Source organism: Neopelma chrysocephalum, unplaced genomic scaffold, assembly GCF_003984885.1.
Source record: "Neopelma chrysocephalum unplaced genomic scaffold, ASM398488v2 Primary Assembly neopelma1_22b, whole genome shotgun sequence".
NCBI classification, from domain to species: domain Eukaryota; kingdom Metazoa; phylum Chordata; class Aves; order Passeriformes; family Pipridae; genus Neopelma; species Neopelma chrysocephalum.
The window spans coordinates 18,681,451-18,695,400 of NW_020897690.1; the positions used below are offsets into that span (position 1 = coordinate 18,681,451).

Sequence of the window (13,950 nt, forward strand, 5' to 3'; positions counted from 1 at the left end):
CTTCTGAGAATTTATATATCTAGTGTAAGTGTAAATGTAAATACATATAAATGTAGGGCAGGGTTAGCACCAGCACAGATACACAAGAAGCCTCACATCAGTTCTAGAGGATCACTGCTATGGTAAATGGCTGCTCACTCCTTCAATGTGATGAAGAGAAGACCTGAGATGGTGCAGGCCTGATGAAGTTATTACTTAGGCCAGTGAAAAAACTCTGAATCACCTTCAGTGCAGCTGTGCTAGGAATTTGCATACAGCAATCACCATGAGTGTATTGTGAAGGATGGAAAGGACAGGAAAATTGGGAAACATAAATATAATTAGCAATCTAATCCACATCCCATTTTGTGAACAAAATAATCAGGTATAATTGTTGTATATAATATGATAAATTAATCAGATTTTTTGATAACTTAAAAATGTTCTGATCAATTAGTTTATGAGTACTTACTAAAAATCTTATTTCTGAATTCATAAAATTGTTTGTGTCCATATTTGAAAGCAGAGGTAAGAAGAAAGTCACATCTTCTATCAGACATTGAACAATTTTTATTTCTCACAATTTTGCCTGCTGTGGTAGAACTACAGTCAGTAGTATTCACACAGAAAATTCATAATACAGATAAAAACTAAAATCTCTGTACTGAACTGTTAAATGTAAAGATTATCAAACAGATTTTGTGGAAAGGTGAAGTCTTAGAGAATACTCACTGTATATCACGTAAAAACATTCCTGATTATCAAAAACATAACATTCCCAACAAAATGTGTGCAGTAGCATTTGAATCTTGCCAGTGTGCTGCAATACAAAATCTGTCCTCAAACATTTTTATTTCTTTGAACTTAATATTTAATTTATTTGCATCAGAATTTTAAGCAATACTATTAATATCAGATGTAGTACACCTATTAGTACCACTTTCTCTTTCAGAAATGGTTTGTTTGAGCAAATTGAAAATCTTCTTTTCCCCTACACATTTATGAAACACTGTTCTACAACAGCATGATATGTTATCTACATCTGCATCTGTTTGTTCTGTGTAACATGAACACATTAATAGTTGTTTATCACTTAAAGTGATTACTTCAGTTTACAACATATATCAAATTAAGGTGTATATCAAAAAATAAAATAAGCTATTATTTGATGTGACTTTTACTCTTCTAGCACAGTGCCTGTCACTGGTCAAGAGTAAGTACAAGTAGATAAATCAGATCAGTGAGACTTTCTGCTTTACTCTGTGTACATATCCAGAACAGACCAATGTTCCTTTTTGCTTTCACACCTCACTTAAATTGCAACAGAGCATCTCATCACCTCAGTCCTCTGATGGAACCAGATCACAATGACCATTCCATTAGCAGCCAAAGATTGCAACCCTGAGCACGGGGTATAAGGAAATCTGGAATGGCTGCTCCAAGCAGATCTATTTACTGGAACTGGCCTAGTATTCCAGGCAATAGTATTCATACCAATATACACACACTTACAATAACTAAAAGCTTTGGAGCTATCAGGGAAATCTCAGTAGGAAAACTAAAACAAATACAATCAAGCACAGTATAAGCATTCTGGATATGCTAACGCTCAGCAGTTCTAACATATCTGCCGTGTACACCCTTCAGTTAGGCATGAGAAGATCAAATCACTAATAGATACTTCAAATAAAATAGGTTTTTTATAGATGTGTAACAGTGGGACAGTACAGCATTCCTTATTCTGAGCAGCTGTAGCAATTCCAGCTCAATACTACTATTCAATTCTTAATCAGCTGTGTATTTAAACTATATTATATTATGTATAAAATATATTCTGAGTGGGTCTGGTTGGGTTTTTTTTTTGGTTGGTTTTGGGGTTTTTTGTTTGTTTTGTTTTGTTTTTTTCTCAATTCAATAAGAATTGCATGAAATTTAGCCTTTGGATAGCAAGTGCCAGAAGGCTGACAGTACACATTTTGTAGACCTAAAATCTAGTGAGTGTATTTCAGCTGTTGCAGCTATGCCAGGTGGTGTCTAGTTTGTAGACCCCCCCCATCAGAACCTGTAATGACAGTTCCAGGCCCCAAGTCCTGCCAGGAGCTGCCTGTGGGGATGACAGGCTTCCTCCTCCCTGCCCTGTCCCCAAAAGGCAGCAGAAGACAGAACTGCCACCTCCAACAAAGCTATACTCACACACGTGGGTAAAAGCAACTGACTACAACTTAGACAGGTATCAGAATGTCAGACAGGCTCAAAACACCTTCCAGGGGTTTAGGAGAAAAAGGTGGCACGCCAGCTGGAATAAGAAGGAAGTGGCTGGGCAACAGAGTTGATCTAAGCCACTGTTTACATGGTATTAAAATCTATTAACAAGTGTAACTGTTAACATATTTTCTGTTATTTGAAAATACATCTGGGATGAGAAAATCCCTTGCCTTAGCCATAAAATAATGTGGCAGTAATTTAATTTCATTCAAAACTTATAAACTTATATTGAAAAAGCAGTAAATTTGCTTTAATATAGAGTTAAGTCATGGAAGTTGAAAGTGACTATTTATTCTTCAAAAACCATTCCACAGTAACTTGTTTGCATTCTAACCATGTTTTCTAAAACTATACATGTAGTTAGGTAATAAATTATTGTACTACATTCACAGAAAAAACCCATCAGTTACAGTTAACTTCTCTTAACTCAGTTGTTACTATAGACATGAAGAAGAGTCATGTTTTCTAGCATTAGCTATAGAAGAAACCTTGCTCTACTTTAGAGTGGCATAAATGTCAAGTAATGCCACAGGTATTGTTGCATCGGCCCAACACAGCTGACAACACGTGATCCTTGACTTTTGCATTAGTCTATGTTAGATTCTGTAGAGCATTTGCATTTAGAATTATTTTTTTCAATGTTAAGAACCTCTTCTGAAAGCAGACTGAAATGTGTAATGGAAACTAGTCTTGTAATGTCAGCAAAGTATTATCTAGCACTACTAGTAGAAAGGCTGGGCAGTTGAGTTTGCAGCAGAAGAAGCCTCTCTGAACGGAAGAAGTGAGAACTGACGAGGGTTCTGGAAAGAGAGGTGGATGTGTGTGAGGATTATATTTACAATAAACAGCACTGTTAATTTTCATTAGGGTTCACACAGAACTACTTTGATCTACAAACAGATTGATTTTTTTATATGAACAACATCACACATTATAAGACTCAAAAATTATTTGAAGCTTTTAAAGAGGATTTACATAATATGATTAAACATAGTCAACAGCTTGACAAGAAAAGAAAATCATATTTATTTGTTCAATTTCACTCCTAAAGGAAGAAAGAAAGACATTACATAGCCATAAAAGGAAAGGGGTTTTCCTCTGGGTGCTTGGGACAGCATTTTTCTGATACTATACATTTAAAAGTTTTCTCAGCCAGGACTTCCAATGCTTTCATATTAAGAGGGTGATTCATCTAACACCATGCACTTAAGTATTTGCTTATTATTTCAGCAATGAAGATTTAATGTCTTTTCCTTTGCATGACGAAGTGTCATTAGCACCTTAATACCTGCCTCCATCACTTAATTCAGGAAACTTTTTACTTCATAGGATTAAACTGATAGCTGGTCTAAGAGAGACTCTGCCTTCAGAGCCGAACAGTAGAGCAAACTATTCTTCTGGTAGATTTAACCAGAGTAAAAGCATCACAGATAAGGTTCTATTTCTGGAAATATTTCCTTACTATTGCCTTGAGACAAATTCACTGCTGTTGTAACCTCGTTGACTTCATTTCCATTTTCAGTCATCTCTGAAAAATTACTTTGACACACCGGCAAATTTACTAAATAGTTGTGACATGGTTCCTAGTTTGAGGGAACAAGACTAGGAAATCTGACCTATTGAAAAAACAAGAAACCTCAAAAAGTTACTAATTCAAACTAAGAACCCTGTCCTAGAAGTAGAGCTTGTTCTATAAAAGTAATAGTTCACCATTTTTCTCCCCCTTTAAGATATCCATTAATTCACATACATAGCTAGATAATATAAAAATGGCAACATGCCACCATACTTTATTGTAAAGATACAGATATCCTATGCCAGATCTACTGGTGCCTGTATGCCACAATATATGGGAATTTCCTTCTTTTTGTGCTAATATGCGCTACACTTAGACATATGTGGTTTCGGGCACTTTTACCATCCTTGTGTTTTTAATACCATTCAATTTCAGCATTTCACAGACTTTATGGAAAGAGTATGACTGGAAGAGCTTTTATTCTTACTTTCAATCATTATTTAATAAATATGCCAAAACTGTCTACTTAATTTGTATGGAACAAATTTTGATCATGAGTCAGTGTATTCAACTGATAGTCTAATAAAAGTTTTGTTACTTTTCAAAGGGAGATTTTTTTTGCCACTGAAAACACTTGAGGGGGAATTGTTATTGAATTAGGAATTGTTATTGAATTAGGAATTGTTATTGGAAGACCAAAGTGGAAAAAAACTGGAGCAGTAGGACTGAAAAGCGTGCCCTGAAAAGCATGAGCCCCACCACTTTTAGCAAATATGAGAGAACAGGGTACTCTGTATCAGTTTGGGATTTAGGTGTAAAAAGAAAGATTAAACCATTTTCAGTCATGTAGGGGGAAATTTATCTGTACAGAGGGAGCTAATAAACTTTCAAATTCCCTTGGATACCTGAGATATCTACACAGAGTTAGTAGACCTATGGAAAACACACAGCCTTCTGGAAAAGCAGATGTAAATAAGGTAGGAGACCCTATGGTCCTTAATGTTTAATGCGTATCTCTAGGTACATAGATATGTTTGGCCAAAAATGTTTTTTTAGGTACCCAAGTCCTTTTACTTCTTATGGTAGTGACATGTACAAACATTTGTAATCTCTGGCACTTCAGAGCAAATGCATATGAAGGCATTTCACTACATAATGGTAATTGACTATAGTACTGCAGTTATTCCTATCCAAAAAAACTCTCACCTCAGCTCAATCATTGATAAGGGAAAGAGTGATGGATTAACTTAAACTGGTTTTGGTAAGCAGCTCAAAGCTCATGGCCTGGAGCCACTGCTTTAGCTGCTTCACATTAAGCATAGCCTGTCATTTAAGTTGGGATAATGAGTACTTTAAGCTAGAGGACAATGCCAGATTTCATTTCCTTACAGGTTTATTTGAATTTAAATTTTAAGACTTTGTGGAGATAAATTATTTTTTGAAAAGACAGTATGAATAAAAACCATTACACACACTTGCCCTCCTGTGCCCCCTTGGATAGACATGAACTTTGCTCATGGCTGCTGAGATAGAACAAAGAATCAGGTGGAGGTCTCAGATTCCCTCTTCACTTCAGATAAATGATACACTCTTTTCAGTTTTTCACCACCTCTAATGACAGGTAGCAAGATTTCAAGATAAAAGATTGGTATTTGGTATGGACCACGACAAAGAGGAATAGTATCTTCCCTGATGTATTGTATGTGATGTGCCAGTCATTGGTTTTCTTTTTTAAAAATCTTTTTTTATCAAGAATAAATTCAGCTATCAGTACCGTGGCATATAAAGCTCTACAGGGAGCAGGAATAGTCATCTTTTACAGACTTAGGGAAGAAACCCTCCAACTTCCAATGCGTGATGAAAGTATGTGAAACACCAATAACTGTGTGGCAATGTCAATTGAGATTTGCTTGTAAAAGAATCAAATATCTAAAAGGCAACCAATATAGAAGCCTTTATCTTTTGAGAAAGATTAAAGATGTTGGTTCTATATTTTGCAGAAAGAAAGGTATGGCATGAGGAGAACAAGGAATGACAATGGGCACAGCCATAACAAGGATGAAAGAGCACTATGTATAGAAGCTATTGGTATTGGACAAAGAAAAGGAGAAGCATTTTGGTATTTTGAACCTGAAATCACAACCACGTGCAATGCAATCACCACTTTTCAGCAAAATGCTTTCTCAGATCCTTTACAGATTTTCATTCCTGTAGCAGCATTTTAACCCAGTTACCTTCCTCCTTCAGCTTTTCTGCTTCCAGAAACATAACTTTTCCATTTCATATATTTCCTGCCTCCCTTTGGCTGATTATTTTTCTTGTTTTCAACTCACTTTCTCAGGGCTACTCCCTCTCTCCTCTATTACATGACTAATAATTTTTCTTCCTTGAGCTGTATCCTCTCAGACCTTTGGGTCTTAACTGTGAAATTTTCATTGTCCTTTGCCATGTCTTGTAAATTTCTGCATCTGCCTGGTTTGCCAGGCTTTTCCACTCTCTCCTCATACTGTTTTAAACACCTACAGTTTGATGCTTAGCTAGATCCTGCTTTAGTCACACGTCTGCATGTCCATGCCCCATCCCCCATAGGCTCACACTTTTTACTGTTCTGAACAAAATAAAATTTTAGCTAGTTTACAAGCATAGATTTTAGACTCAAAAATACCAGTGTGTTTAAAAGTTATTGCTCTTATGCTACTGTCTCTCTTGTGTATCTCAATTCCACAGGCAACTATTTAATTTGCTGTTATTTCTAATACTAATTTTACTCTTCTCTCAGTAGAACCCTTTCATATTCTGCATGTCTCTCACACAGCAGATACTCAGACTTTATAATAGCAGTTATCTTAAAAACTAAAGACCGAACAAATTCCAGGGCTCTTTAGCTGACCATAACCGGCTAATTCATGTCCCAACATGTGCTTTAAAGGCTAGATCCATGTCTGCACTTTGCATGCAGAAGCACTTCAGTTGGTTCTGTTGGAGCTAATGCCAAAATTAGAGCGGTGTATTGAGACCCTGTTGTACATCTCTGCCTCTTCCATCTTTGCTGCTCTCTTTTTGGCAATTGTCATGGGATGCATGCTGCCTGCTATGTGGATTTCTGGAGAAACTAGCTCTCCTTTGGGGGACTATATGATTGCAGCAGAACAGTCAGAAAAGTACTACAGAAATGGATTTATGTGTACCATGGCCAAACGGATTTTCTGTTTCTTAACAGCACCTCTCACCCAGCATAATGGATGGCTTCTATTTTGAATGTTCATCCATATATCAGCTGAGCAATTTTTATCCTCCCTCTCCCATGCTGGAGAAGCAAACCAAACATCAAACACAGGCAGCCCAACTCGGGCTGTGTTCTCTGACTTGCAACCTGGTTTTTGAAGATGAATTTGGAAAAATGTGTAAGCATTAATTTGTTGACTGTCTCACCCACGCTGGGACTATAAAAATGAGGCAGTTAAAGTTCAGCTTGACTTGCCTAATTATCTGCTGACCTGATATGCCAAACAACTGCTGGGTCCACAGAAGGAGAAAAATCTCCACCAATAAGCTTCTATTTGTCACCCTCAGCAGTAAAGGAACTCAGCATTTTTTAAGACAAACTATCATGTATTACTGCTCTTCTGTTGTTCCTACTCCCTTGGCCAGGAAAAGGGATTTGGGTGGCGGTTTTGCCTGCCTCCCTGTAGTCTTAGCTCTGGAAGGTTGTCTGGGAACAAAAATGACAAACTCAGGCTTTAAAGAAATTTATTCTTGTATGTTTGGGTTTTATATCCAGAATGGATGGAGTCCATGTGTGTAATAACTCAAATAATTTCTTTTCTAATTAATTTTGATTACATTTCCTACCAGGTATGCAAACTAGAAAAGGCATGGAAAGGAGTTGTTAGCCTACCTATTGACTCAGGTAGCGCAAACATATCCAATTAACCAGCAGCTCCTTTACACACCAACAGATTTATTTCTTGTTTAGACTGCACTGTCATCTTTCCACTAGCCCAAGGTAAAAAAGATTCTGCAAGGGAAGTAATTCCTCAGTTTAATTGCTGCAGGCTAAGCTTTCTGATTACTGGAGCTGGTTTTAGTCCCTTGCTATCCTCTTCCCTGCTCCCTGCAGAGAACAGAGCTTTTGGAAGTTTGAATTTTTAAAAAAATATAGTCGTTTAATTAATGTTATGATTAATCAGTGCTGCTGAAGTGCTTTGAAGAGGAAAAGTGCTATGTGAGTGTTGAGTGGAATTTTAGTTTTATCTGCATTATTTTCTGAGATAGAATAATATTTTGTTAATAGTCTGATTCCAGGGACTTTAAATTAGGCCATAATGAAGAAATAACACTATAATCTATTTTTGGAAAAGTAAGTTTAGGCTTCCAGATCTATGCCTTGATCCAACACCCATTGAAATTAATGAGTCTGTCTACCAATGTCAAAAGGTATTAAATCAGATTTACAAAAAAATAGTTTTTCTTTTCCACTTTGTTTTTCATTTTGTGTCCAAAACAGAACAAGATTCTGACAAGAGTAGCCAGAGTGAATTGCAACTAGACATTATCCTGTTTTCACTGTCCATGAAGCAATTAACATTTATTTGCTACTATTTTTTGCTTCTTTACTTGTGCTACAATATTGCCTGAAACTCATGAACAAATTTGTCCCCATGGTATGATCTGATAGACTGATTGCTTTTGCATGCTTTTATATACAGTTAGGAGAACAACATGGTGAAAACACAAAGATTCTTATGTTTAGAACTGTACATTAAAGTATTAAGAGAAATAAAATCAAAATGGAACCTCATGATATATTCTGTTATTAAAGGTTAAATAAGAAGCATAGATATAAATGCTTTAGCTCAATAAATATTAATCTTGTAAAAGTGGTAGTGCCTTTTGAAAACAACTCTTCCAATGAATATCAAAACCACTTAAGTCATACTGCAATATTCATATATTCCATAATTACTTCAGTGTTCAAACATTTCTTAAGTCATCACCATGAAAACTCCACATGGAGCACTTAAGATAATTAATCTGTGGCAAAACAAAAATACTGAGGATATGTATCACTATTTCACATTGCTGTATTGTGCACCATAGAATAAAATCATTTATATTTAATAACAAAATCCTGGTTAGTATCTAAGGCTCAGTGGAACCATACACTAACTTCACAGATTTCAATGGTTGGGAGAAGGACAGAAGGTAAAAGAAAACTTCAAAGACAATTTATCCATGAAAGGGTAAGGATGTAATGCAGTATTTGCTTTTTTCCCTGCAACTTGGAATTGTTAGCAAAGACCTCATGAAGACACAGTATTCATCTGTTGAACTGCTAATGTATCAGTATAACTAAAACAGACCATACAGAGGTCCGCTGCAGTAATGAAGCTATAGGTACATTTAGTAGAAATGGGGTCTCTCACATTAGTCATGCAGAAGTGGACAGGTATTCAGCTTTATAGGTATTTTTTAGAGGTCAATTAATTTTGCAGATAATACTAATGTTCTGAGTCAGTTTAATTCCTGTTCTCAACAGAGTGTTTTGTCTTCTTAACAACACGGCCTTTGGAAAAGAGCAAATTATAATGTAGTTTTATATTTTAATTCACCTGAAGCTGCTAAAATATAAGACCTGAATACAGTAGGTATGTAAGCAAGGATACAGTGCAGGGTGAAAATAAGTTTTTTGTTCCCAAAGGAAGGGCAAAAATGCATCCAATAACTTTCCTTAACAATGTTGACTACAACATGACTAGTTTTTACCTTTCTCATAAAAAAACTTTCTCAACTTCTAAGATATATAGCTCATTAACAGTTATGTTTAAAAAAATTGTGTCAAATGAATCCTAGGCCCAACTGCTCCATCAGAGTACAGATCTACTAGAGAACAGTTCTGTTTGTGCTTCCCGAAGAGGTGGATTCATAAAGCGATTTGTTTCTGGGTTTTGCGAGTGCTGATCCTTTCAAGGTAACAGCTTGAGGTGTCACCTTCAGGCTAGTAGCTGATCAAGTCTTTTCTCTAATGGCCCTCAAAGAAACCTTGCCTCCAGACATCCATTCAAGCTTGCTCAGTCACTAAACTGTTGCTTTTTTAACTTGACTCACAGCTGCTCACCTACATCTGAGTAACACATGGCGGGAGGATTCCCAGGACTCTGCAGTCACACAACTTCCTTCTCTCACCTCCATGGGGATGCAGTTGCCCACATGGTGATAGTCAGAGAATCTATATGTTAGCCTTGTTATGCTGGACTCAATCTCTTTCTTGGAGATCAAGTTGGATAGAGGATATCTGCTTAAGGCAAAGCCCATAACCTCTTCAATTTCATCTCTCAGACCTCTGCAACACTGGCTGACCTCTGCTACTTCCAAAGAGAGGGGGAGAATTGGGCAAGTATTCCAAAAGTCAGTTTTTTGGCTTGATCTTGCTCTCATAAAGCTGAGCAGGAGCAATGAGGTAAGGCTTTATTTATCACTGTCTCAAGCAAAAATTAGTCTTCACTATATGAGAAAATTGAGGATTTTACTCCTGTTTGCCATGGTTTTCCTGCAGCACAAGCTGGTTCCCATTTTGACCTAGCAGAAATGCCCAATTAAAATTCCTGCCTATGAATCAAATCCAGGGTAAAGCAGATGGATGATAGTGATGGATGTGATTCAATGCACTAGCAAGTGACAATGGTCTCCCCTTTGACAATTATGCTAAATACTCTATTTAAATGGCATCACTAAGCTCAATGGATTTTGAATATCATAGCACTACACTTAAAAAAAAAATTCACTCATATAAATGAAACTTTGTGAAAAAATATGAGGAAGGAGAGAGAATATTGATATTGGCATATCAGCTTTTGACTGAGATGCAGTTAACAGCAATATTGTGCAGTCACATGTTCCTTTAAACATGAGCTCCTTATCTAATATAAATAGCAATACAAAACATATTTTCAGTCATGTTGTATGAAATTTATAGCAGGCAAATCATACTGAAAAGATTCTTTAAAAATCATTAATATAAAGCACTCTCTTACCAATTATGTGATATTCTACTAGATAGCTGTTAGCTTCCAGATTTATTGACAAACATATTCTTATCTTTGAAAATGCCTGAAATATATCCTTCGTACATATTTATTTTAAATATTAAAAGTAAACATCCTGGAGAATATCTTGGAAGCTGGCCCACTTCCGAGCTATAAAATCCTCTTCTGAAAGCAAATTAAAGCAAATAAATCTGTCATTTACGTTCAAGTTCTCTTTGTCCTGGAATTATTTTTCCTTTCAGATACTGAGTCAGATAATGCTTGCCTAATAATTAATAGAAGTATTTGGCTTTAGATAGATACATATGAAAAAATGTTTTATTAATATCAAGTAAATTTCATAATTACATCTAGAATCAGAACAACTGAGCTTAAAAAGGACATCTGGAGTTTTTCTAGTCTAACCTCCCTGTCCAAAACAAATTCAAAATCAATACAATGCAAAAACATCACAACAGACAACTGCAGATCAGTAGAAAACTGTTAAAAAAGTACATGTGTTATATCTCATATAGTTGACACAATACACTGAATGGCACATATAGTCCCATTAGCTGCTCTCCTGCTAAAAAGGCTACTTTTCATAATGAAAGAAATATTTAAATGATGTGTCTATTCATGTATGAACATGCATGTTTAGTTTCTTCTCCCAGAACAAATTTTAAACAGAATTTTTCCTACATAAAGACCACAATGGACTGCATTCTTTCTGATATGAACATATTCTGGGATATGAATCACAGAGTCACAGAATCAACCAGATTGAAAAAGACGTCTGAGATCATTGAGTCCAACCCATGACCCAACACCACCCTGCCAACTAGGCTATGGCACTAAGTGCCACTTCCAGTCTCTTCTTAAATACCTCCAGGGGCGGTGACTCCACCACCTCCCTGGGCAGCCCATTCCAATGCCTGATCACTCTTTCTGTAAAGAATTTCTTTATAATGTCTAACCTAAACCTCCCCTGGCACAGCTTAAGATCATGCCTTCTGGTTCCACTGCTGGTTGCCTGGGACAAGAGACTGAGACCCACCCGGCTACAACCTCCTTTCAGGTAGAGAGTGATGAGGTCTCCCCTGAGCATCCTCTTCTCAAGGCTAAACAGCTCCAGCTCCCTCAGCCGCTCCTCACAGGGCCTGTGCTCCAGACCCTTCACCAGCCTTGTTGCTAGTCTCTGGACCTGCTCCAGCACCTCAGTGTCCTTCCTGAACTGAGTGTCCCAGAACTGGACACAGCACTCAAGGTGCAGCCTAACTAGTGCCAAGTACAGGGGCAGAATCACTGCCCTGATCCTGCTGGCCACACTATTCCTGATACAGGCCAGGATGCCATTGGCCTTCTTGGCCTTCTGGGCACACTGCTGGCTCATTTTCAGATTCCTGTTGATAAGAACCCCTCTCCGCCTGGTCTCTCTCCGCCTGGTCGCTCTCCAGCCACTCCGTCCCCAGCCTGTAGGACTGCTGGGGGTTGTTGTGGCCAAAGTGCAGTACCTGTCACTGGGTCTTGTTAAACATCATACCATTGGATTCAGCCCATTTATCCAGCCTGTCCAGGTCCCTCTGCAGAGCCCTCCTACCCTCCAGCAAGAGCATGCAAGTGGAAAGATTAACTAATAAAGAGCAGAAAATACATATTTATTGGCAGAAAAGGAATTGAAAATAAGATGGAACTGCTGCATATAGATGAAAAAGTATTTGGATGGTGCTACTCAGAACACGTACTAATGGTTCATAATTGAAACATAAGCATTTATCAAAAGAATTCTGTAGAAAATGAATGAATTCATGTATAAATTAAGTTCTGTAGACAATCTTCTATCCTGGGTGTATATCCATCCTGTGTCACAGTCAGTGGTGTGGATGGTGATAGAGAGAAGGACAGAGGCTGAAAAATGTTTGAGAATTGGTTTATTATTCAGCTATCTTGATTTAAGAAGACAGAATTCATGAAAGTCAAATGGATGATAATATTGTTGTACAGAGGCAGGAGATGATTATCTGCAGAAATACAGAATGAAGAACACTTACTGAGTAGCAATTCTGAAGAAAAGGATCAGGAAGCCTGAGAAGATCACAAGATAGGCATGTGTTAAAAGATGTGTTGCTGTGACAAAGACAGCTATACAGAAGCGTACTAACAACTACTCCTGGCAGAACATACAGATAATATGTTCCTCTCTGCAAAGCTTATGGAGAAATACCAAACTAGTCTGAATGTTGGACTTCAGGAAGGATATGGACCAACCAGAATGAGTCCAAATGAAAGAAGCAAGAATAGCTATGAAGACAGATCAGTCTTAGACTTCTATCTCAGCTTTGATAATATATTCAATTACTGTGACTATACCTCTTCAACCTGCAAACAAGGTATAATGCTGTGTTCTTTGTGGTACTGCAGTGGTATTATTCTTACTGATTTTCTTCATGAACAACATATATGTCAGGGAAGGCTTCTGTTAGGTCATCAAGACAAGACAGAAAAAGCAGGGTCCCTGAACATATGACCCAGTTGCATATTTAGGATGAGGTCTTCATATGGTCTACCTAAAGAACTGGAACAAAGAAAATTGCAAATCAAGTGTCCAAACTTGGAAGCTTTTAAAGAAACAGTTCAGAGGGAATTTTTATGGTTTCTGAGTTTATGCTTGCAAGCTGCTCTTGCTGGCCTTGAAATAGAGTGGTTCAGTTTATATGGGAGGTCCATCTCAGTTTCCCATTATTTATTCATTAAGCTAACTTAATATTAATAAATGGTAAATTAGGACTGAGACATAACACAGTTTGCTCCAAAAAGACAATCTGGATCTCCAGGTAGCGTCATAATATGTCAGGCACAGCTCCACTGATTTCAGGAATGTTAGTCCATAAGGCCCTGACATTACCAAGGGGCTAAGAAGCACTTCACCTTTCTCTTTGTCCAAAGGTGGAAGTATACTGTCGTCTCTACAGACTTTGAAATACTTGCTCTATTCCTTCTGGAATATACCCTCTGGCATAAAAATACTAAGTCCAGTCCCTATGGAGCTCAACACAGCACCGCAGCTGTTGCTGTGGCTGCAACAGTGTTTGCCATCTTCTCATCGAGTGCTGAAGACACAGCATTAATATTATTTGTTTGATATTTAGGCTTGTTGAACCTGTA

General features: G+C 37.3%; 1 protein-coding gene across 12 annotated transcripts in view; it reads right to left on the reverse strand.

The window, feature by feature from the left end:
• The window catches only part of CTNND2 (catenin delta 2), a 645,784-nt gene that overhangs the window by 42,272 nt on the left and 589,562 nt on the right, over positions 1–13,950 (reverse strand). The gene's annotated exons all lie outside the window — the stretch shown is intronic.